This window comes from Sus scrofa, chromosome 11, assembly GCF_000003025.6.
Source record: "Sus scrofa isolate TJ Tabasco breed Duroc chromosome 11, Sscrofa11.1, whole genome shotgun sequence".
In the NCBI taxonomy this organism is placed as follows: Eukaryota; Metazoa; Chordata; class Mammalia; order Artiodactyla; family Suidae; genus Sus; species Sus scrofa.
Window position 1 is genome coordinate 71,524,809 of NC_010453.5, and position 25,130 is coordinate 71,549,938.

Consider the following 25,130-nt stretch of genomic DNA (forward strand, 5'->3'; position numbering starts at 1 on the left):
CTTCTTCAAAGTTGGTGTTTACGGCTCCGGGGACTGCTTCTGGTGGTCCTCCTCTCTGGCTTTTATTTGTTGGAGGTTTTAGTTTTGCAGGAGGACTCAAAGACATTGTTATGCATATTCCTTGAAGAGGAACGGGGACCCTGTCCCGAGGCTGCACTCCCATTTCTTGACTGTTCCTCCCTTCCCTGATTAGCAACAGTTTGAACCTGCCCTTAGCCACTCAGGGAAAGTCACGAGGCTGAAGCTTATTACCTAAAAATAAGAAGTGGGGGACACAGAAAGGCTTGTGCCCAAGAGCCCCACAGGGTCCTGCTCGGTTTCAAAAAGACAGAACTACAATGTGAGCATCATCAATTCACATGTGTACAAGGCACTAAATCTAGAAACTAAATCTAGAAAGAACATTCCCACAGATGCCTCATGTAGCTGTGAATGGGCCCTTCCTGGGAGACGGGGGCAGGCTTTAAACTCACTTTAGAAGTCAATCCTGTGTCAGTTCTCCTCTTGCAGCAAAAGGAATTAAACACAAGCAGTCATCTTCCTTGTGGAGAACCATTATTCTAGCATTGCGTCTTTTCAGGAATGTATAGTGCTTTAGTTACTGCACATTTAACTGTGTACTAAGAACTTCTGGGGTACTTGTGTTAACGCCGCGTATGGATAACCTGAGACCCGGGGTAATTTTCAGGTCTGCCAGGAGCTACCCAGTAGGTTGTGGGACCAACAGCAGGACTGCGGCACCACATTTTGGATTCCAGCCCTTGTCCTACTTTCTAGGAAAAAGCACCTTCCACGTAGAGCAATGGCAGCCGAGGAGAGGCATGCTGCTGCGGGAAGGGTCAGAATCCCTTGCCCAGGATGAATGGGGCCTCTGAGAGAATCCATCACTGCTCTATTGAACTCTTGCTTCATTAGAGCTGAGCCAGTGGCAGATGGTGCTCTTCCAATCGCATGGTCTGAGTTGGAGAATAGGTTTTCTACAAGACGGAGAGATTTGTAATCAAGGAAACCATTTATCTTTCTTCTTTCCTAGAAGCTCTGTACCATTTAGTTACAGGACTGGTAGTTTATCTTGGGCAATTCTCATTCCTTCCTCACAGAACAGCTTAATCCAGGATCGTTTTCACAACTTCCAAGCTGTGGCAGGCTCTCGAGATTTTGCACAATGGGCTTAAGCTGTATGTGAATGAAATTTCTTGGCTGATGTCCTACTAATGAGACCCAGCAGTATAAAGTTTCTAAACCACCGAGGGTAGTCATTGCATTTCTCTTGTTCCTACAAGACCAGTCAGCTAATCCTGCCAGCTGTATATTAAAGAGACAGGGAAGATCGTATGTCTTATCACATGGAAGAGAAAATATAACATCAACTGCAGTGAAGGGACCGCAAAGCAAGGGATTGAGGTTACCGTTCCACTGGGAAGGTGGGATATTTGGAGGCAGATGCAAATCACTGCTCCAGTGTTAGTCTTTGTCAGAACCATCCTTCTATCGATGGGCAATGGGGTGAATGAGGTCAAGGTCAATAAAGTGGACCTTAGGTGACCCAGTTTTCAGCTCTGACATCACCCCATTTGTCACAAATGGTGCCATCCAACATGGTGGAGGTGAGTGGACCTGTCGCAAGGTAGCTTAACATTAGAAAAGCAGTCCAGAAGAACTGCTCTATTAGAATGCACTTTTAAAAGAACCAGCCCGCGTTCTGTTTGGGGACTTAGTTGAAGCTGAATTGATGGAGGAATGAGGTTGCCTTCAATAGTCCTGGCTTGAATTCACTAATCCTCCCTTTTGGTGTCATGATGCTGAACGAGCCGCTTGAATTCTCAGACCCTGCATCTTTGCAGCTGCAGTATGGGAACAATTAAATAAGATATGTGTATGAAAATTACTAAGTGTACTTTTTTTTTGGTACATAGAAGCTCTTAAATACCTAGCTTACAGGGTTCTTAGGGGGATCGAAGGGACTTTATAGATTGAAGCGTTTTACAAATGTAAATCTGCGCACATATGTAAGCTATTAATGTTGTTACTCCTCTTTGTATGTGTGTTACACCCGTGTGCAGGTGTGCGCATACATATGCATGAGGGAGGCGGGCAGTGCGCACGGCTCTGGGTATTCATCTACTTTGTTTCTGCTTCTCTGTATGGGAGCGCTTAATGTAATGTGAAAAAGCAAGCAATGCCGTATCTAATATTTTTAAATAATCAATTCCGTTTAAACCACAGAGTCGCCGGAGAATTACATCAGCCTCCTGGAGGCTGCAGTGCAGCTCTGGGTGAGATTGGATCTGCCACTCTCAACCTCCAAGCTGAGTGAATGTTCGCGTGTGTTTTAATGGGTTTCCACGGCGGGTTGACCTTTCCAGTACATAGGTGAGCCGACGCGAGTTCCTGGATCTGAAACCTTCTGAGGCACGCAGGGCCCAGAGGGTGGAAGGTATTTTCTAATCAATAACACTTCAAGTCAGCAAAAACCTACATAAGCTCAGTTTTGCAAAATCTTATAACACTTTGTGACAAAGTCATTTATGAATGTTCTTTAGCATTTAAAAGGCTCTTTGTATGCTCTGTCAGAACTCCAAGCAATGAATTTTGCTTGATTTTTAAAGGGGAGAAAAGTCTTCCATTTAATTTTTAAAGGAGAGCATGAATACATTTCATTCGGCTTTAGTTGGCAACATCTGTTGTTTATTTCAGAGTTGGAATCATGAAATGTTAGATCTACCCAGGGCCTCAGAGACTTTGTGAGTCTGGTGGTTTTTGAACTGGGCTTTGCAGAGCCCTCGGCATCTATGGAGGTGCCTCTGGGCTCCCTAGAGGCGGGGACAGAGTTGTTTACTGATTGGCAGGGCTCCAAGAACACCAGTCCATTCAACCAAGGCAGCATCATGTTTAAATGATTAACATATTACAGCTCATTATATAATTTCGTTTTAAAATCTTTGCTTCATTTAGAGAGTTGGAAAACCAATCTAGTCCAAATCTTTCATTTCAAAATTAAGGGTTCAAGGCTTCGAGAGGCGCTTTTTGCTTAAGGTCAGGAATTTAATAAATAGATGGGCAGAGTCTGAGTCTAAGGGCTCTTATTTCAGTACTACCTGGACCAAGTGAGAGAAAGCTGGGGAGAAGGTGAGACACTGATGCTTACCTTTCTTGGAAAGGTAGGAAAGTCCTAACGGCTGGGTGCCTATGCATCCTCTATTGATTGACTCACTGATTCATTGATTCACTCATCTAGCAAACTTCTGAGGTGCCATGAGGTCTTAGGGGGCAAGAATATCCCAATTCTGACTTTGAGGAAGCAGTCGTACGAGAGACAAATGTAGAATCAGTTTCCTATTGCAGACACAACAAGGAAATGAAGTTTCAAGATCAACACTAAGTTAAGGGTGTTTTAAATGTCGGGGCATTTGGCTCCCAGGAAGCAGAATCTTTCATCTTCTGCATCTTGCCAGCCCTCAGGGGAGAGTGGATTCTGCCAGGTTCAAGGACCCGAAAGGGAGGCTGGAGAAGCTCAAGTACAGTGGGGTCGGGAGGGGGTGGCAGCAGGGGAGGGGACGGGTGGAGACAGGGCCAGATCTCCAGTCACAGGACTCAGTGGGATGTTTTGATCTAATTGTAAAAACAGTAGAGAGCAATTAAAAGGTAAGAAACGATGGGGCGACATGGTTTCTCTTTTAACATAGGACCTGTTTAGCTACTTGGATGGAAGATAGATTACGGTCGGCAGCGGAAATAAGGACTTAGTCAAGAGGATCTGAACGTGTGCAGGTGGGGCACGGCTGGGCATAGAGGGGGTTGCATCTAAGTTAGGGAAGGTGGACAGACTCAAGATAAAATTTGAACCAGAAGGAGTGAGAGCTGATAATGAATAAATATTCAAAGGGAGGAAGTAAAGGTAGTTTGGAGTTTCTTGGTTTGAGCAAGTGGGTGATGGGATAGCTGGAGGATTTGGTAAATACCAGGCGAAGAACAGTTTTTATCATGATAATAGGGATGAGATTTTAGGAAGCTGGATGTGAGAGTCTGGATTTAGGGGCTAGAGATATACATTTTAAGGCCATGCATATTTAAAACCATGGGTCTGGATGAAAATCATGCATGGCCAAGAAGAATAGAGAAGAGGGCCTCGGACTGATCCTGAAATACTAAATGTTTGGTGGTCAGTTAGAGACTGGGAGCAGCAGCTGAGAAGGTGGAAAACCAAGGCAGCGTGGTATCCTGGGAAGTGAAGGTCAATGGCTGTCCGTGAACCAACTGTGACGCGTCTGCTGTAGTGCCTGACACCTAGCAGATATTCAATGAGTGATATGATAATGGGGACGACAGTTCAAAGAAGCAATAAGAAAGAGCTGCCATTTTTGAAAGGCTGAATGAGCCCAGAGGTTGCTACCATATGGTGTGTGGATCTCATCAAGCATTAGAAAATTCAATTTCCCCTAATAGAACTCAAATATACAGAGATTTCACTCCATATACTTTCTCTTCAGTCGCAAGAAGTTTTAGCTTTCGTATGCATGAATTTTGAGATGAGATTTGCTGATGGAAATAATTTGAAAACGAGGCAGCCAGGTGCTGTGTGTATCCGGAGAAAGTACAGCAGAAAGTGAAAAAAAGTGGAGGATGCTGCAGGGCAACCTGGACTAACTGAAAGGATGCAAGAGGCTAAGGATGGGGGGAAAGCCTTGAAGCTGTTGGGAAGAGGAAGAAACTAGCAGGTGCATAAGAGCTGCTGATGTGACTTGGGTTGAGACCTCTGCTCTGTGCTGATGTTCAGTCATGAATTTATAAGCATCCGTTCTGGGTAGTTTCATTCAAGGTAACCCCCTCCCCCATTTGTCTATCACAAGTATTTAAAGGACTTTGTACATGGGACTATAACAGGATACAGGAAATAGCAGAAACAACTCTGGAGATCTAAGTTCAGGAAGATTTTGGACATCCGGGTGAAAGTGCTAGAAAAAAAGTCCATGCCTGTGCAAATTATCCAGAATAAAAGCCAAGTGGATAGAAAATATAGTATTGAAGCTATAAAGGATAAAAGTAGTGAAAAATTTTTTTTTCTTTTTGTCTTTTGAGGGCCGCACCCACGGCATATGGAGGTTCCCAGGGTCGGGGTTAAATCAGAGCTATAGCCGCTGGCCTACACCACAGGCACAGCAACGCGGGATCCAAACCGCATCTGCAACTTATACCACAGCCCATGGCAATGCCGGATCCTTAACACACTGAGTGAGGCCAGGGATTGAACCCACAACCTCATGGTTCCTAGTTGGGTTTGTTACCACTGAGACGTGATAGGAACTCCCCAAAAAATAGTGCAAATTTTTAGGAAACAAAGTACACTGCCTAGAAAGGAATTCTGTAAAATGGGTTTATTCCTAATTTTTATGAATTCCAATTACTTGAATGTGTGTGCCCGATGACATGCTTTGCATGGAGTGTATCGTGGTGACCAAATCCAACAAGCTGTCCTCTTGGTTGTTGGGGACGCTGATTGAATCAACCCACCCATAAAGGTTATATACACATTGTAATTTGTGCCAATGCTACAAGAGGATCTTAAGGCAGGGCTAAGCGGAGATAACGGGGGAGGCAGTTGAGATTGGAAGGGTCGGGGAGAAGTGACCTTTGAGGTAAGAACCGGCAAACTTGGGGGTTTGTGCAGGCTGTGCGCAGGGGGCCCTCACAGGCACCCACGGCAAGTGTGTGAGGAGATGCCACAAGGGGTACAGTGTCTCCTTTCTTTGGTCTGTCGCGGCTTCCACCTACCATTCTGCTTGCTCTGAAATTGTTTCTGTAAGGAGTGGGATGGACGGGGACTTCGGGGTTGGTGGATGCAAACAATGACATTTAGAATGGATAAGCAATGAAGTCCTGCTGTCAGCACAGAGGATTTTATCTAGTCTCTTGGGATAGACCATGATGAAAAACAGTCTGAGAAAAAGAATGTATATATGTGTATGACTGGGTCACTGTGCCATACAGGAGAAACTGGCACAACACTGTAAATCAACTAAACTTTTTTTTTTTAGGGCCACACCTGCGACACAGGGAAGTTCCCAGGCTATGGGTCAAATTGGAGCTGTAGCCGCCAACCTATAGCACAGACACTGCAACGCCAGATCTGAGCCACGTCTGTGACCTATGCTGCAGCTTGTGACACTGCCGGATCCTTAACCCACCGATCGAGGCCAGGGATCAGACCCTCATCCTCATGGATGCTAGTTGGGTTCTTAACCTGCCGAGCCACAACGGAACTCCCATCAACTATACTTTAATTTAAAAAAATGATAAAACAAAACAAAAAAGAAAAGCATTCTACAGGAAAGAAAGAAAAAAAAAACCCTCTGCTGGAGGTAGACAAATAGAGCTCCTGGCACCTAGCAGTGCTCAGTGAGGATGACTGAGGAAGTACACGAGTCAGTGAGTGAAGGAAGGAATGGCCAGTCTTCCAGGAAGAGAGGTGCTGAATGCTCTCGGTGGCCTGGAAGCCCGGTGAGCATCCGGGGTGGAGTCGCCCTCTTCCAAGCACAGGTTAGCACCCAGGAACACACCCGTCAACCCGACTCCTCTCTAACTCCACGGATCACCTCATTTTCACTTACCGAAACGGACAAAAGCAGCCTGCCGGGCCTTCCTCACGGCCCGCGCCAGGACCAACCACCAACTCTACCCCCGTCCTGAGCAGATGCAGTTCTTCTCCAGTTTGTTACTGTCCACCAGCCAGAAACTTGAACGCTTTTAGCATTCCTTTGTGCATTTTTGCACATCTATGGAGTTAACAGAAGGTTTTTTTTGGCTGTTTTTTTGTTTCTTGTTTTCTAAATCACAAAGGAGAAAAGAAATGTAGATTCAGATCTAACTTGGGAACAACACGATTTCCTTATTTAACGCACTAGCCCTTTCCAGCATTTTCAAGGGAGGCAATTTTTCAATGAAAACCTAATTTTCCAATATGTTTGTTCAGAGTAGGTTGAGAAAAGCATTCCCGTGAGGTGTGCAAAAGTCTGTACTGTCCTACGCTTAACGTGCGGGCCCCATTTCCCCCAACAGGAATTACCTTCCTCTGCGTTTTCAGACATGGCTAAAATGTTTTATTTACCCTTTTTTTAAATAATGACTCTAGTGAGTGAGTCATACATCAGACTTCATCCGTGGGCCTCAGAAAATGGGCAAAAACTGAAAAACACATCCTAAGGGGACTGTTTTGACCTCACTAATTATGAGGAGGAAGTTCAGCGCAGGTGTCTTCCTGGAGTTTAAGGCAATACTCCTGAGATCCCAAGTACATCGCAAGTTACAATGTGTTTCTACTCAAAAGATAGTTCATGCAGAGTGAAAACACCCCATGCACAGCTCGGTCCTTATGCTAAAATATAGTTGGATGTTTATAATCACCTACATGTCGAGATAGTGTATGTTGTGTTTGATGCCGGCCTAGGCAGTTTAATTGGCCCCCGTAGAATTTCAGCCAGCGGGGAGGAGAAAAGCAAATACAGGGCTCACAGCCACAATACTCATCGGGGTGGAATGCTGAGTGTTCTCTTTCCTAGGATCAAAGCAGCTCTGGTTTGGAAATTAAAACACACACACGTACATGTGCACATAAACACAAAAACAAACATCCAATAAAAAAAGGCCTGATAATTGAAACCAGATGAATTCCTTTAATACCGAGCAAAAACATCTGCAATTAGAACGATCGATGGTTCCCCCCAAGTCAGCTATTTTCATGGCACTAATACTTGGGAGAAAATCCCAGGGCCCCGTGAAGGAGGACACGTCACTCAAATGGCCGTTAAATATCTCGACCCCGTTCACGCCAGCAAAGCTGGATGGCCAGTCTCCAGGGATAGTGCCAGGGCAAAATCCAACACCAGCTTTCAGGTGGCGTCCCGCTCGCCTCATCAGCGGCATCCGACGAGGTCATCACTGCCTCCTTTTTGGAAGTCACTCTCCACTCAGCTTCCAGGAACACACATTCCGCTGGTTTCCCTGCTCCGTGATTCTGTCTCCTTTACAGATGGTTCCACATCTTTCTTATCTCTAAGCTGGGGAGTGGCTCAGTGGTCAACCCTTGGGGCTCTTCTCGCTGTGTAGACTCATTCTTTTGCTGAGCTCACTCAGTCTCGTGGATTTCAGTAATCCATATCACGGGAGCGCCCTAATTTTTCTGTCCTGTCTGGGTATTTATGACTCATGTAATTAACTGCCCACTCACCGCTTCCATTTATCTCCTAGGGGTCTCAAATGTTGGTTCTTAACTAAACTAAACTTTTGACCTTCCTTTCTCTACGCGCTGCTCCATCCATCCAGTTGCTCAGTGTTGTCCTTAAGGACTCCTTTTTCTTCATCCCCCATGTCTAATTTGTCAGAAAATCCTATCAGCCCCACCTTAGAGATATATGCACAGTCTGGCTATTTTTACCTATAAAATAGGTAAACATCAAGGAGCTACTATATTTTATAGGGAACTATACTCAAAATCCTGTAACCTCGAAAGGAAAAGAATATGTGTATATGTGTATATGATGTGCTTAATACTACTAAATTTATTCCTGTGTTTGTCCTGTTATCTTGAAAAGAAACTTCCTTCAGCCTCAGTTTTCCTATTTAAAGAATAGAAATACTGTTGGTATTTACATTACTTGGGATTAACTTGAGGATTATATTTTAAAATGAATTAAAACACTTAGAAGTAAGTCAGAGAAAGGCAAATATCATATGATATCACTGACATGTGGAATCTTAAAAAATGATACAAACGAACTTTTTTACAAAATAGAAGTAGGCTCACAGACATAGACAACAACTTATGGTACTCCAAGGAGAGAAGAGGGAGGAGGGATAAATTAAGAATTTGGGATTAATAGATATACATCTATTTTGTATAAAAAAATAGATAGAAAACAAAGCACTACTATAGCACAGGGAACTATATTCAGTATCTTGCAACTACCTGTAATGGAAAAGACTCTGAAAAAGAATGGACCTGCATAGCATGACTGAATCACTTTGCTGTACACCTAAAGCCTTATAAATCAACCAGACTTCAATTTTAAAAAAGATTTAAAACACCTCATGCGATCCCGGGTACAGAATGTGATCGAAGACAGTGTTCAGGCTGATTACAGCGGTGGCGACTGTGGTAGTTATTCCGTCTTTTTTAAATAAACCCCTAACTGCAAGGAACCATCAGGCACGCATTCTACTCAGAGCTAAGAGGGGAGGCATACGTGCACTGTATACGGATTTCTAATAGAGAGTGGAGAGTTAGGTGCTTTTAGACAGGTTGATGAAGTATTCAGGAGGTCTCGGCAGAAGAGTCAAGAGTTTTCATGGGACTTTTGAGTCAAAAGGCTTGTAGTTAAAAATCACCATTCTGCCTTGCATTAGCTCTTCGAACCTGGATGAATTCCTTGAACTTTCTAATTTATAGACTGGGAAGGACGATGATGATAGTGGTGATGATGATGAAGGTAATTCTTTTGCAGGGCTTTTGAGGAGATTCAATGAGTTAGGATATACTGCCGGGTTGCCTCATTCCACAGTCCCAAATTGGACCTTAAAGCAGCAAAAGCAATTTACGTATCTAGAAGAAATACTGTGGGGACTTTTTTTCTTAATTGTTTACATGATGTCAAAGGCTTGGTATTTTTTTTTTTTTAAGATGAGAAAGATGTAAGTAATTGTGGCCAAGAAAATTGAGAGTTAATATTTTGAATTTTGGCTGAGCTGAACTTTTTTTTCAGCACCCACGCTGCTGTATGTTTTCTCTACAGCCTAGCGAGACTGCCTTTTATGTGTATTTTTGATGAATGGGCTAATACACTGGGTTGAAAAAAAATAAAGTCAAGCTTGTCATTTATAAAATAGCTTGACTGCTAATATCCTGTAGCCACTGACAAGAAAATTTCTAAGGACATGGACTTCAAAAATAGGTCAGCATTATGTAGATGTGAGGAAGAAATAAAATTGAGCTCCTTAATCTGCTATAAATCTGTCACTGTCACATCAGCCTCTGAAACAATGCAAGTGCCCTCTTTTCTAAATAGCCCATCAGAGAGCATCTTCATCCCTATGCAAAAAATCAGAGTGTTTGTAATCTGGCTAATTTTAACTGAGTTCTTCTGGACTGCATCTACCTGGACCCATGGGCGTTTTCTTCACCCATCTCTCCTTTTGGCTAAAATGCGGTTTGTTCTTGATTTTTAAATATTCAGTCTTCCCTCAAGGATTGTTAAGTAGGCATCTATCTTTTAAATACTATTTCCTTTGTGTATGAGAAGTACTGTGTTAGCTACTCGTTTTAAATGCTAACATTCCTTTTACACTGTGTTTCTTTTGGTGATGGCATAAGTATTTAAGAAATGTATAGCATTACATTGGGATGCAAGTTCTGAACAAAATGCATCAATGTAGAATTGTTGATAGTACTGACAAATGATCTTCTCTATCAAAGGATATACAGTAGTGCTTCTTTGGATTGGAGAAAGGTTTCTCCGTTTTTAAGTCACAACTAGAGTCGTAATCACTTTTGATTGGATCACCTTGTTCCTTTTCTTAGCTGCCTGCACCAAAATGTGAAGTGTCTCATACTTGTTTACTAGTTTAATGTCTCTAGAGCTTCTGCAGAATATAAGTAAGCCTACGAGCGGAAACCCCGTTTGTCCTGTTCTCAGCTCTAATCTCAGCATCAAAAAGAGTTTCTGATACATAAGAGGAGCTTCATCAATATTTGGTGACTTGGAGATGGTTCAATGCGGCTTTGAAGACTAGGAGTCTGTTGCTGCGTCACTGAATAACATAACTTTGGGGTAGCGTTTTGACTGACGTCTTAGCATGTGGGTATTTTCAAGTTCAGTCTTATAAGCCTTATGTGAGCACGGAGAAGATGGGTGGCCAGTGTCAGTGGTGTTCTGGCAACTTCTGAGACAATGTCTAGGGAGGAGGCTGAACCTAGACAAGGCAAATGGCTGCTTCTGTTTCCCTGCCAAAGTGTAACAGGAGAATTAATTTGTGTTGACAGTTTGTTTGAGTTCTGTGCGCATTTATGTCTATTATTATTTACTTCTCAGTAAGAATAGTGGGTGAAGAGTGTTTGTTGCTCATTTTTAACCACCCAAAAATCACTCCAACCTCCCTAGCAAAATTTGGTCTTGAATCATTGAAAGGCTGGTTCATAAATTTTGAATTTGTAGCCTAAAAATAGTCAACTGAAAGGAGGTAACAAAACATTTCCAAAGTGAAATCTGCTTAGAAAGAAGATCAAGCAACACAATGAAAACAGATTTATATTAGAGTCAGCTTTGCAGAAGCTCGCAAAGAAGAGATGGATTATTGAGGGAGAAGCCTGGAGCATGCAGCCTGCCACGTAAGAGTGTCTGAGGCCTCAGAGGTCTAACAGTCCCATGCTGAAGTCTAGGGCTGGGGGGACTTTCTGCCCAGGAGCCCCTGGGGATGGCCAAACATCTCACCTCTCATCTGCCCACCTGACAGTGGTACTCACTTCTGACTTTTGACTTGCGCTCCTGTGGATTGCCTCAGCCAGGAAAAGGAACACAAGCGGTGGAGCGGTGACTGTGGCAAGAACAAAGGGTTGTGGGTGAGAAGAAGCAGACTGTCAAGTTCAACCCTACAGACCACCCGTTGGGTGGTCACTTTATTTGCCTATTTTCTTTTTTTTTTTTTTTTTTTGTCTTTTTGTTGTTGTTGTTGTTGTTGCTATTTCTTGGGCCGCTCCTGCGGCATATGGAGGTTCCCAGGCTAGGGGTTGAATCGGAGCTGTAGCCACCGGCCTACGCCAGAGCCACAGCAACTTGGGATCCGAGCTGCGTCTGCAACCTACACCACAGCTCACGGCAACGCCGGATCGTTAACCCACTGAGCACGGGCAGGGACCGAACCCGCAACCTCATGGTTCCTAGTCGGATTCGTTAACCACTGTGCCACGACGGGAACTCCTATTTGCCTATTTTCTGAGCTTGACTTTCTCATCTGCTAAATGGCAGTTCCACCTGCTATGTGTTCTCCAGGCATTTTATGTGTACCATCTCCTTAAGCTTCATGATAACCTCACGGGATGTCTTTTTGCTGAGTCACCTCAACAGGGACTGACCCTGTGTCTCTTTCTCCTGAGTTCAGGGGAGGATGGGCTGGGAGTGATATTCTCTTGGGAGCTGGATTGTGAGGCAGGGGGTGTTTTGCAGCACACAAATCTTTCCCGGTTGTTCAGCCGAAGACCAGTGCATGCGTTGCCGTGAAGGGATTTTGCAGATATAATTAAAGTCCCTGATCAGCTGACTTCCTGCTAATCAGAGGGGAGGTTACTTGGGCGGCCTGATTTTATCAGTTGCAAGGCGTTTATTGAAACGGGCTCAGAGATGCCGACCAGCTGCTTGGTGTCTGGTGCTCTCCTTTCCCCTGGACCATCCTTCTACACGGCTGCCTGCAGATGGACAGCCAGCGTCAGCCTTTGTCCGTGGGCTTCCAGCCCACTGGCACCTTTCCCGACTGTTTCCCTGGGAACTTCACTCACGCTTAGCCCATGCCCACAATGACGTCAGCCAGTTCCTACGATGAATCCCTTTATGCTCAACCTTGACTCTTATGCCCCCTAAGATGGATGATGCTTTGAACACTATTATGAATACAGCGAAGCTGGAAGAGCTCATCATGTTACCCTATGCTTTGCGGTTAAATCCCAAAGTCTGAAGTTGGAAACCTTAGGCTTTATTCCCCAGGGGTGATGGGGGCTGCCAAACTGTCCTGAAGCGATCTTAGAAGATCAAATCAGCAAAGAGCCCAGATCCTTGAAGGCAGGCATCCTATTCTGGTGGTTCTGCCACACAGTGAGGTTTGTTCTTGAATGAATGACTAAATGCAAGGTATAAAGCGCTGATCATGTGTAGGCATAATTCTTACCAATAACAACATTTCAGATCGCTTGAGACCTTTCGAGGTCACCCTCAGTCACGCACTCTTGACGGGTGAGAGACTCTCCTGTCTCGTCCCCACTGTTTTCTTTAAGTCAGGAATTTGGGAAGTAAGATTCCCAGTCTTGTCTCAGCCTGACCCCTCGCTTTGTTTTCTTGGCCATTCTATGCAAGCACGCTGACTCAGGTTCCAAAAATATAAACAGCAAGCCCAACAGCACATGCTCTCTGTGTCAGAGCACATCACCTAGGAGGTTATCTGAGTGTCTGGATGCCCGTCATGGGTTTTGAGTGGTCACGGGGACATGGCTCCATATGTGGCACCAAGAGAGACCAAAGGAGGCTGTGGTTCATGCCCTTGAGGAATTTACAGTCAGGGTGAGACCGGACAGCAAACCTGAGATGAACAGAGAAGTAAGATCAGAGCCAAGGGCATATCCTTTCTGCGTAAGTACAGATTGCTTTGCGCACCTTCAGTGGAGCAGCTGAGGTTCATACGGTGCATCTGCTTTTACGAAGACAAGGATTTTGCTTTTAAAGTAACCTCTGGATTTCCAGTTCCTAAGGCAATGCCTGGCAGATCCTAAGTGGTCCACAGATCCTTGTTGAAAATGATAAAGCTTGGGACTTGTTTTCACATGGAGAGAAGAGCGTGAGTCTATTAGTGAGAAGGGCAGGGATCACTCCAGACAGAGTGGGGTGACGAAACATGCTACCTCGTCAGCTGTCCTTGAACCTCGGTGCTGACATCTCCCTGCTGTACGATATTGGATTTCTCAGGCTGTGTTCAAAGTCATATTCTGATTCTGAAATATGTCTCTTCCTAAAGAAAGAGAATGCTAGCCTCAGGCTGGGACGTTCAAGCTACTTTACCAAAGAGGTTTCCTGAAGTGTAACATGAATTTCTCATCGAACTCTAAAAACAGACACAATGGCCAGGCCTGACTTCAGGGATTCTTTCGGAGTCCTCTTTCCCAGGCTGATAGTTCCTCACTGGGGCATAATTACGGAGGGATATTTTCGAGCCCTTTCTAGGGAATTTGAGATCATCAGGGATTTGAAAGCAGCCCTCAGGGCAGAGAGAGGAGTGAGGCACAGGGTGCCCTTGGTAGGAGATTTCTGTGGCAAGTTGCTTCATCGATTCCTTCCAAATGAAGCATCTCTCCGCAGACTCCAGGGTCATGGCCCAGGCCTGGGAGAGGGTCAGGGCCCAGCAGCACGAGGCAGGGCTGCTTGTTGGGGCAGAACACTTTGGGGTTTTTATTTCATTTCGTTTTGACAGCCAGATCCATCTCACAACCTTCCTGCTCGGTGTTTTCATTCCCCGTCTGAGGGCGTTAATTAAAGCCTCCCTCTCACCTTATTCACAGAGATTCTGCCTGAAAGTTCAGAGCTGTCAGCAGAAACGTGTCATCACGCCGTTGCCAGCAGGATCCTAGGAAAATACCAATAAGCACATTAAACAAAAGAGGAGTTAAGAGGCAATAAGACAAATTTCCCAGATATGGGCCATTTCACTGCAAATCCACTTTAATATCTTTCAGGTTACACTTGACTTGTGCATATAAAGCATGTGGCAACAAGCACTGAAATCTAATAACTCAGAGGGCAAGAATTAAATGTGACAACGTTTGCATGATTGAAAATGGAAAAGAAATCAATTGCTTGTTCTGCTGGGTTAAGAGAGTAAACTGGGTTACCAAAACCTTAATTTAGTCAGGAAGACACATCTTTTGTTAAGAAAGGAAATGCCTTTGTTTGTCAATTACCTGTGAAGGATCAGAGAGGAAGACACAGGGAAAGATGAACGCAGGTGGAGGCCTGGCTCAGAAGCTGCAAAGGAAGCAGCCGGTGGTTCCAAGCAAGCTCTTTAACCTTTTCTATGGCTCAAATTATCCATACTTTGAAATGGCAAACCTATTAGTATCCTCAAAAGCATTTACCGAGTGTCCAACTTTGCCTGGTGCTGGGATGTGAAAAAGGAAGAAAAAAGATGAGGAATTTCCGGAATATGCACTAAAAAAGACGCACGTGTTAAAAAAAACAAGGGGGGAACGTTCCCACTGTGGCTCAGCAGTAATGAACCTGACCGGCATCCACGAGGACTTGGGTTTGATCCCTGGCTTCGATCAGTAGGTTGGGGATCCGGTGTTGCCGTGAGCTGCGGTGTTGAAGATGTGGCTTGGACCCCGAACTGCTGTGGCTGCGGCGTAGGCCGCCAGCTGCAGCTCTGATTCTACCCCTAGCCCGGGAGCGTCCATATGCTTCAGTTTCAGCCTTAAAAAAAGAAAAAAAAAGATGCAAGTGCGACGGAGGTCAGTATACGTCTTACAATAGTTCCACGGGTGTGAGTCAATGAGGAAATCACTTCGTTTTCTTTAAGCATTACGTACAGAGAAAATGGATACACACGTTGTATTTGTATATTGTCTACATATATTGAACCTAGGACCATTTTCACTTCATTCTGAATTACTCGGTAAAGGTATCAAGTGGCTAATGAGAAAAATGACAGCAACAACAGAGATTGACCGATTGCCTTCTGCATGGCCACTGCTATAGGCCCTGCTGGTTGGTTGCCTTATTTAATTCCCCAGTGGCCCTAGGAGGGAGGCTTCATCCATTGCTCTTTATAGACAAGCAGCTAAAGTGCAGAGAGACTTCATAGTGCGGCAAATTCCACGAAGCAGAAGGCAGTTCAAAACAGGGGTGGCCGATCCACAGCTTGCACTCTGCCTACCCCCCATCTTGTCTCCTGGGAAAGGGGGTTCCACAGGGTTGTCAACAACCAAGAAGCAGATGACCGGTCCCTAAGGACGAAGCTGCGAGGGGACCTTGCAAATCTCACTTGGACGCTGGCTGACCTCAAGGAGAACTGAAATCCCCACCAGTGTTAGCTGTTTACTCCAGTTTGGCCACCTTTTCACTTGTTCCAGAGTCAGAACAGAAGGGCCAAGCCCGTGACTTCAATGAAAAAAATCAACGAAGCAGGAGTTCCTGTTGTGGTGCAGTGGTTAACAAATCTGACTAGGAACCATGAGGTCGCAGGTTCGATCCCTGGCCTTGCTCAGTGGGTTAAGGTTCTGGCGTTGCTGTGAGCTGTGGTGTAGGTCACAGACACGGCTCGGATCTGGTGTTGCTGTGGCTCTGGTGTAGGCTTGTGGCTACAGCTCCAATTCGACCCCTAGCCTGAGAACCTCCATATGCCTCAGGTGAGGCCCTAGAAAAAGAGAGAAAGACAAAAAAACAAACAAACAAACAAACAAAAAAAAACAACGAACGAAGGTAACTGAAGTCATCACCCGACAGAAATACGGTTTTGTAAACAGAGTGGCTCTGGTGGGAGTGGGCTGAGCTTCCCAGCTCACCTGCTCATGTTGACAAAAGTCCCTTCCTAAGAACGTGTCCTTAGGGCTTATGTCAGGCAACCCCAGAGGCTTACCTGGGCTGCTGGGTAGCTATGAGCTGTCCCTGTGACCAGAGAGCAGACCCTTTGGAGGCTTTGCAATGGTGGACAGTCGTAGATGAGCGATGAGCAGAACTATCAGAACCCTACATCCTGTCACCCTGCTCCTCACCCAACTCCCCTGCCCAAGCCATGCTTCACCTGGACGGACCAGGTGGCCTCAGATAGAGGGACCACTATTCCATACAGAAAACCTAATTTCAGCCAAACAAGGTTTGAATCCTGGTTCTACCCCCACTGGCTGTGTGACTTTGAGGAAGTGACTTGACCACTCTGAAGGAACTTTACTGGGTTGTTGGAAGGTTGAAACAAAATATCGTATGTCAAGCACTTTGCACCATGCTACCATGTTAGGGATCCTGCAGTTTCCCTTCCTTTTTCAGGTTCATCTAAATGTTTTTATCCCAGAAAGGTGTATGATTTGGACATAGGCGATTTTTATGTGTTGCATGAAAATATTTTAGAGCAATGTGTAAATTAAACAATTCAGGCTGAGCAGAAATCAGGCAAGTGGTTATAATGATTAAAAATCCTAAAGTTGAGCAGTCAGTTAATCGGGGAGGAAGTGGGGGCAGAGGGGAGTGTTTTATCAGCAGGTGTAAGAATGGTCCTCAGTGTGGGACTCCCTGGGTAGGTCAGCAAGCTGTGGAACCATTAGACTGTGGGCTTATGGGCTTTGGGATCCCGTGGTGCTCTTTCCCAGGGCAGGGTCATGAGAGTGGCGGGACAGAAAGTAGGTCACAACAGGGCAAGAAACCAATCTGAGAATAAAAAAGCAAGAACTGTGATGGAAAAGAGAGGAGCAAGGTCAGGTTCATGTTCCCTCCAAGAAACTCAAGGATGGAATTCTGGGAACTTGGATGGGAATATCTTTCTTTGTATGAATCTCTACTTGTAATTGAGCATTTCTTTTAATAATGAAACCTGGGTAACCAGCTCTGTAGCATTGCTGGCAACACCAGCGTAGCCAGACACCGACATTGTCACATCACATTACTGTTACTGCAACTATTGTTCAGTATTGCTTGTGCTCAGCATGCCTTCAAAATTAAGGTAGTTATTAGAATAACCACTCCATTTGTTCATTAGCACAAAAAATAAATAATAAAACAAAGAAAGCAGATATATTGCTTTGTTACTCATTTTTCTATTATCTTTTAAAAACTCTACCCAGTGTAACTGGATTCTAGAGTAATCCTAAGTATCTTATTTATTTACAAACATTATTCCAAGAAGGAATCTATAGGCTTCACCAAATTTCAGAGTCCCTGGCACAAAAAGGCTTAAGGATTCCTGAGAGGGATATAGGTTAAAGGAAGGCTGATTTTTAAAACAGTAGATATTAGAACCTGTTACCAACTGTGGGGATTAAGTCTAGAGAAAGAAAACAAAAACCTGAAAATCCATGTGAGAAGGAGTTTTCTCAAAGAAGGACAAACAAGGTCAGGGCATCGCATTCCCAAGTTGGTGTGGAATAAAAAGGAATAACTCTTCCTATGAGACTGAAAGGAAGTGATAGGATTGATTACGGATGTAGATTCCTTTTTAAAGAGATTGATGATCTGATCCTTTCAGATTGTCGATTATTTGGTGGTTTCAGGTTGTGTTAAGACAGCAGAAAGTGGTGTTTTCAGCGGAGATGGAAGGGTGCATTAGGATAAATTCTCAAAGAGGCCAAAACTGAGAGTCGCCACGGAGACGTCTCTGAGAAGACTGTCACTTGGGACGTAGACTAGGCTTTGCTGAGTGTGGCTCTGTGACTGTCTCTGGTGGTGGGGGGCTCAGCCACCCTAAGTCACATGAAGCAGTTTTTGTGGCTCAACAAGTCCCCTCCCTTACGTTATTATTACAAGGATCGCAATTCTCAATCAGCCTCCTCTCCCCCCGCCTACCAGCCCCAGCTCTCCCATTAATCGCATCTGGATTTGATAAGCAGCCGTGTCCCCCTTTCCACGGCCCCTTTTTGGGACATTCACAAACCCCAGTGCTGCAGAGCCTGCCCAAACCCAAGAGGAACCATCCTTATTCAGACTCTTCTTCCTTTAGGGACTGCTGGGTTCCCAAAGCAGTGTCAGGGGTGCATTACTTTCTACTGAGCTGCAGAATCCAAGTGCATGGAAATAAAGTCTTTTTCCTCTTTGCTTAAGTTGATGGGGGCTTTGCTGTGGGAGATATTCAGGGACAATGCAGACAGGGCCATCCTGGGGAGCTGCTTCCTCTACTCATTTTTGGTTTCTTGGATGTTTTCCCCCAGTGGGTCACATGTGGCCATTTTGGTCCCAGCTTGGCAGAGTCCTGGGAAAGGAAGGAACGGCTGGAGTCAGGGCTCAGGACTGTCATTAGCCTCATCCTAAAGTTCTACAGAAAACTGGAAACTTTGGTTCAAATAGCAATTCAAGGCAGCCCTTGATTCTAGTTATTTGGTCTTATCATCTCTGCAAAATTACCAACTTATGAGCAGCAATCTGTGTTTGCTTCATTACTCTCTTCACTGAGGTGTCCTGCTTGTACCTGGCTCTTAATTCATCTTTCTTTAATGGATGGACAGATGGATGGATACAGCAAAGATAATAAGACATGAACGAGTATGGGTCCGCCTGGGAAATGGAAATCAAAATTCCCGAAATTAATCTGATCCATCTGAGCTCAAAGTCAGACTTGAATATGGATTTTTTTCATGTCATTATTTGGTTTGTCTATACTAAATATTATATCTATGAATTCTTGACCACTTTGCATAAAAAGGTGTTATTACCTGTCATCATTTATCCTCTCATGAAAAAATACAAATCAGGAGTTCCTGCTGTGGTGCAGTGGGTTAACAATCTGACTGCAGTAGTTCAGTTTGCTGCAGAAGCTCAAGTTTGACCAGGTTAAAAGGATCGACATTGCTGCCCCTTTGGTGTAGGTTGTAGCTGTGGCTCGGAACTTCCCTATGCCACAGGTGTGACCATAAAATTAAAAACAACAAAAACCCAAATCAAAACAGTGTGCCCTAATTAAGTTTACAGGAAAAAAAAAAAAGAAAAAATGCTATGTGTGGGTTTTGCCATTAAAAATCCATGCTAATATAAAAGAAAACAAGATTTTAGAGAGCTTGGATATCTACATTCCTTAAAGACTAGGAAACCTTTTTAAAAAACTTGGCCTCTAACATCTAAAAATAATGACTTGGGGAGTTTCCGCTGTGGCTCAGCTGGTTAAAAACTCAACTAGTATCCATGAGGATGTGGCTCGATCCCTGGCCTCACTCAGTGGGTTACAGATACGACACTGCCACTGGAGGCAGGGAGCAGATGCAGCTCGGATCCGGCATTGCTGCTGCTGGGGTGTCGGCTAGCAGCTGCACTCCCAATCGACCCCTAGCCTGGGAACTTCCATATGCTGCAGGTGTGACCCTAACAAGGAAGAAAAAAAAAAAGAATGATACATTGGATGCTCCAGAGGAGAGGAAAGAGGGCACTGTGTCTGCAGTTTCCCGTTGGGACACATTCGGGGAGACCTGCACGTCCCCTGCAGTTTCCGGGGTCTCACAGTTCCACAGGGAGTCACTGACAGACCTCAGCGTTACCTCCGTTTCGGTGTGCAGTTTATTTCTAGTTTTGCGTTATGTCCTGTACTGACTTCTTAGGCATAAAACCAAGTGCATTAAATCTCCAAGGTGCTGCATTTCCCTTAAATCGCATAAGCCTGTCCCTGTCATCCCGGACTATCTCTGGATCAATACAGATCTTTGACTTTCTCCCTTACTTTCCACTTCTGAAACTGTATCCAATTCATCACAAAAGACCCCGCAGTAGATAAAATGAAACAAAACAAAACACAACAATTTAGGGCAGGCTGGAAGTAGTTCTTCCTTATCAGAGTTCTGTTTAAAAGGTTTACAGTCCGTTGTTCAGGGATGGATTCCAGGGGGTTTCGGTGGGCTGTCACTCCCACCACCTCATGGATGCCCTATGAACTGTAAAGTTAAACAGAGCAGAGTCCTTGTCAGATCCCGTCTTCTCTCTCTGCCTGTGCTCATGTGCTGTTCTCAGAGGTAATTTAAGATCGTCCGCTTGTGTAAGCCTCATTGCACAGAGTAAACATCTCAGAGCCTACTCACTGCCGGCAGGAAGCACCGTAGGCATTCACAGTTCTCACCTCTTCATCACCTGCAGTGGCCAAGCCATCAATTCATATGGTCAATGCATACAGTCAGGATTAACCCCTTGAGCTCCCGATGGAAAGCAAAGGAACTGTGGGAAAGAGATTTCCTTCCTAAAACACGGCAGGGACATGCTTCTACAAAGTTACCGGGATGAAGAGGAGAGAGCCCCTTCCCAGGCGCCATCAGGTGTGCCTTGCCTTCCAATGATTAGTTCTTTATCAGTGAGTTCTGAGTTCGCATTAGAGACGCTCTGTCCTTACACCTCATAGGGAATGTTCTCTATCTTTGTGGTCCAGGACACATGGTCTGGTACACCTGAAACGGGACGTGTGTGGCTGAGGAAATGAATTTGAGATTAGATTTAATTTATTTAATTTAAATTTAAGGAACCATATGTTTGGACTGTGTAATTCTAGAGTTTAGATGTCATTTAATTTCATGGTTGTTTAAAACAGATAGAAGCGGCAGATAGACTGGATTGAGACCATTGGCGCAATATCATGATGGGATTCTTGCTCGAGCACTAATGTCTTTTTTCGACAAGTCAAAGGGTTTCTAATGTAAGATACAGTGAACTCAGTACTAGGTTTGCCTTTCCCCATATATTTTTCCCCATCTTCTCCAAAACCCACTACAGACATAATGTAGAATTAGCAATGGGAACAGACTTAAAATAGCAAAGATACTGGAAGGAAGGACACTGATCGACAGACGGTATATTTCAAAATTTTGTGCATTCTGAAAACATACTGATGGATGAAGACGTATTAATGGATTGAAGAAGCTCTGGCCCAGAGTGGGTGGTGGAAATTGAAGATCATTTGCCCAGAAAACTGAGAAGAGAAATTCTTGACTTGGGATCCACCAGCTTTCAAGGGTGGGAGTGAGGTGGATGTGAAAAAGGAGTTAACTGAAACTCTATCTAAGAAACAATTCTCCTGGATCGACGCCCTCATTAATTTCCTTGTCTCAGAACAAAGGGATCGGCAATTCAAGGGTTACCCTTGGACAAAATCTAGAGGACTTTTACGCCTCTCCCCCAAAACTGGATAAACTTCCTGGGAAGAACTAGGGTTGCTGATGTGAAGTGGGGAGCCCAGAACAGATCCTTCTTTGAACTAGCTTTAGGGAGTTCCCCAATGTCACTGGCTCTCTGTCTACACAGTCTGCAAGCCCACCCACTTGAAGAGCCCCCAGACTGAGCTTCTGTTCAAAAAGAAGCCCAGAAAGGAAACACACTGAGATTCCTGATAGAGAAAATGGAAATCAAAAATTACCCACCAGCCAAAGAGTGCCAGCATGGAGGAAAAAAAAAAAAAAAAAAGACAAAGACAAATAAACATGACAACAAATTCAGGAGGAAGCCAGGAAAATTTAAGGGTGAGTCCAAAAAAAAATTTTAATGTTATTATTGTTATTATCATGAATTTATAAAACCTCTAATTATTATCCTCAGAGAAATCAAGGAAATGTCAAATCTAAAGAATAAGTGCAAGATGCTATGAAATATGAATAATCAAGGACACAAAGATCTCTTGAAAATTAGAAGCGATTGCTAAAAATGTTAATAAACAGAAAGGTTAGTGGCAATAACTGAGGTAAAGCCCCAGAAAACTGAACAAACTATTTGACACATAATATTAGAGAAAGCTTAAATAAAGCATAAGGGAACAATATAAAAGGGCCAATGTCTGATAAATAAGCATTCCAGAAAGAACAAACGTAAATAAACCATGAAAAGGAAATAAAAGAAGTAACAAAAATACTTCATGGAGCCAAAGTATGATCCAATCTCTAAATTAATACTAAATACCAATGTTGGAAGAATAGAGAGAAAAATGTTGTAAGAATGACATGGGTCAAACAGGTCACAAAGAAAAACGTGACACAGATTTAATACCTGATGACTCACTGGCAGAAAAAGGCACTGACTCTTAGGTGGCATTTGACCCAGGGGGATCTCTGGGTCAGAGAATGTGTTGACCTCTCTCTAGTGTGGCCCTCAAGGAGCAGTATTTGCTAGGAAGTATAAATACTCTTTACTCATCTTGAACTTTGTGCTTAACCTACAGTCAAACCTCCAAAGTGACCATCATTTCAAGCCAGCATTAATGACTTGATAATGTGAACGTTTGTGGTTAACTGAAGATGGGAGTGGGGAGCTGGGAAGAGGGAGATGAAAGTTCTACCAACAATACCATGTTTTATAGGCTAAGTACTCAAGAGATAGTGTTCACGGCCAGGAGAACAGTAAATAGCAGCATAAGTTTATTGTTTGAGCTTACAAAGTGGAGTTACTGGAGACAGAACCTTGTAATACCACTTTCAAACACTGCAAAGGCAAATAACTATGAGAAGGGTTATCAGTTACCTAATCATAGCCTCTGTGGTCTGGAGTCCCGTCGAGAATGTCTATGTAGACGCAGTGGTGTAAAAATTATTTACATTTATGAAGATAACAAAGAAAAATACGAAGTAAAAGCTTAATTAACAGTGATTGGCTCTTGAGAGGGAAGCTGGACAAGGAGTAGAATAAAGTGGCTTAAAAGAGTATTGGTTTTTATTTAGGGTTCTTCTACTAGTTTTCTTGTTAACCATGCCCATGTTTAACTTAAAATAGGGGGAAAAAAGACAGAAATGCATTCAATGTTTAGAGAGCACCTGAAACTACTGAATATACGTTGACCTTCCGAGCCAACAGGGTGGCTCTTCTGACCATCTCTGCAAAGGTCTTGGATAATTTAGTCAATTAATATGACAGGGACCACGATACTTGGGTCTCTTAGAAAATGTGTTAATAAATGTGCTGATAAACGAGCAAGACAAGAACTTTACATGAAGAGGAGCGATAAAGCTTAAACTTTTCATTCATGTGCTCCAGGTCTGATGAATAGTTTAATTTTTGGTCGTAACATTCAAGTGAGAGAATTTTACTAAAAAAGATTCCAAGTTCCAATACACTCAAAGGTATTACCTTTTCCATGGGGGTACCAGCTAGATTTTAAATGTCTTCATTTAAAATGACTTCCCACTCATTGCATAAAAGCTTTGGTAAGAGATCGAGGAGGCACATAAATTAAACAGCTATCAGGTCGGACCCTGAGATGTCTGCATCCAGTGGTCTCGCACAGCATGTCTTACGTACATGGACCTGGGGAGCCAAAGATGAACGTCTCCCTTCAGCTCTTCTCCAGGCTCTGCTCTGACCTATTTGAGCCCTTCTGTCCAGCACTGCTTGCTGTTCCCACCAACAGTCCTGGTCCTGGATCCCAAGAGCGTCCTTCGTCTCCGTGTGTCCCCAGGGTCCAGGTCACTGAGCCTGCAGCTTGCTCCTTCACCGTGTGCCTGCGGCGGGGGCTGTCTCTCTTAACACACAGCAGCAACAACAATACTAACGCTCACTGACCTTACTGAACTCCTCTTGGTGCCAGTTGCTCTATTTATGTACAATATCTGTTCCACCTTAAAAGTAACATCCAGTGAATCTGACGAAGAGGCAGAGTCTCGGAATGTCTAAGTGTCTTATTCAAAATCACATAATTAATCAGTCAGAGGCAGGGCTACGATTTGAATACAGGAATCCTGCCTCTGGGTCATTTTCTTTACTGCATCACTGCTCCCTTTCTGGGTGTTTCCAAGCTTCTAAGTGTGTGGACAATAGCTTATTTTAAGGTGTTGGCCTTTGTGTGCGTGAGGGGAAAGGGGTGTTTGCAAACTTTATGTCTCTTCGTCACAAGGTCAGAATTATTTTGGAAAATGGAGCCAAGGCATATCACAAAGACCAAACAGTTCTGCTTGTACTGCTGTGTAGGCTGTAGTGTGATGCAGAGGAAATTCGTGCGACTGAGTCACTCAGGGATCTCTCCGTGGCTTTGAGGAAGCCACTTAACGTCTCCGAACCTCAGCGTCCTGAATGCTAAGTAGGAGTCAGGGCCCAGCATGCCAGTCACCCTAGGTCACAACTATCAAATGCCAGCCATTTATATTCTATAGGCACTTTCCTCCTCCTCCTCTTTATGCTCCCCACCTCCCTTAGTCAGTTCTTCTCGCTTCTAAAAGTAAGATATCTAGGGCATTCCCTGGTGGCCTATCAGTTAAGGATCCGGCGTTGTCACTGCTGTGGCTCCAGTGGCATGGGTTCAACCCCTGGCCCGGGAACTTCTGTATGCCACAGGTGCAGCCCAAATAAATAAATAAATAAATAAATGAAGAATAGCTATTTCTCCCACCCTGGCTATGAGCTCCACTTGTGCTATTCTGCTTTTAATTATCCCCCCCACCCCATTCTCCTGTCCAGCTTCCTACATAATTAAATGAGCTCTTATTGTTTCTTTCATGCGGGAACACACTTGGTGCGGCCTGAGTTGAGCCTTTCCAGCCCAAGGAGAGTGCGGGCCTTCTCACCCTCCTTTTTCACCTGCCTGTGGAGGACAGGGCTGCGTGTCCCCTGACACCGCAGGCTGTGCTGACATGACTGAGTACCTCTGCACACTGTCTCTCTGCTTATCACCTGACAGTTCGGCTGTCCCATCGCTCTCCCGTCCTCAGTTCCAGGGAGCGGACACTTGGTAACCTT

At 44.3% G+C, this 25,130-nt stretch overlaps 1 long non-coding RNA gene across 1 annotated transcript in view; it reads right to left on the reverse strand.

The window, feature by feature from the left end:
* LOC102167506 overlaps positions 7,651-25,130 on the reverse strand; it is a 167,478-nt gene continuing 149,998 nt past the window's right edge. The window contains exons 2-3 of the long non-coding RNA XR_001299668.2: positions 14,298-14,373; positions 7,651-11,583 (exon numbers count right to left, since the gene is read on the reverse strand). This is a non-coding gene — a long non-coding RNA (uncharacterized LOC102167506). The remainder of the gene's footprint in view (positions 11,584-14,297; positions 14,374-25,130) is intronic.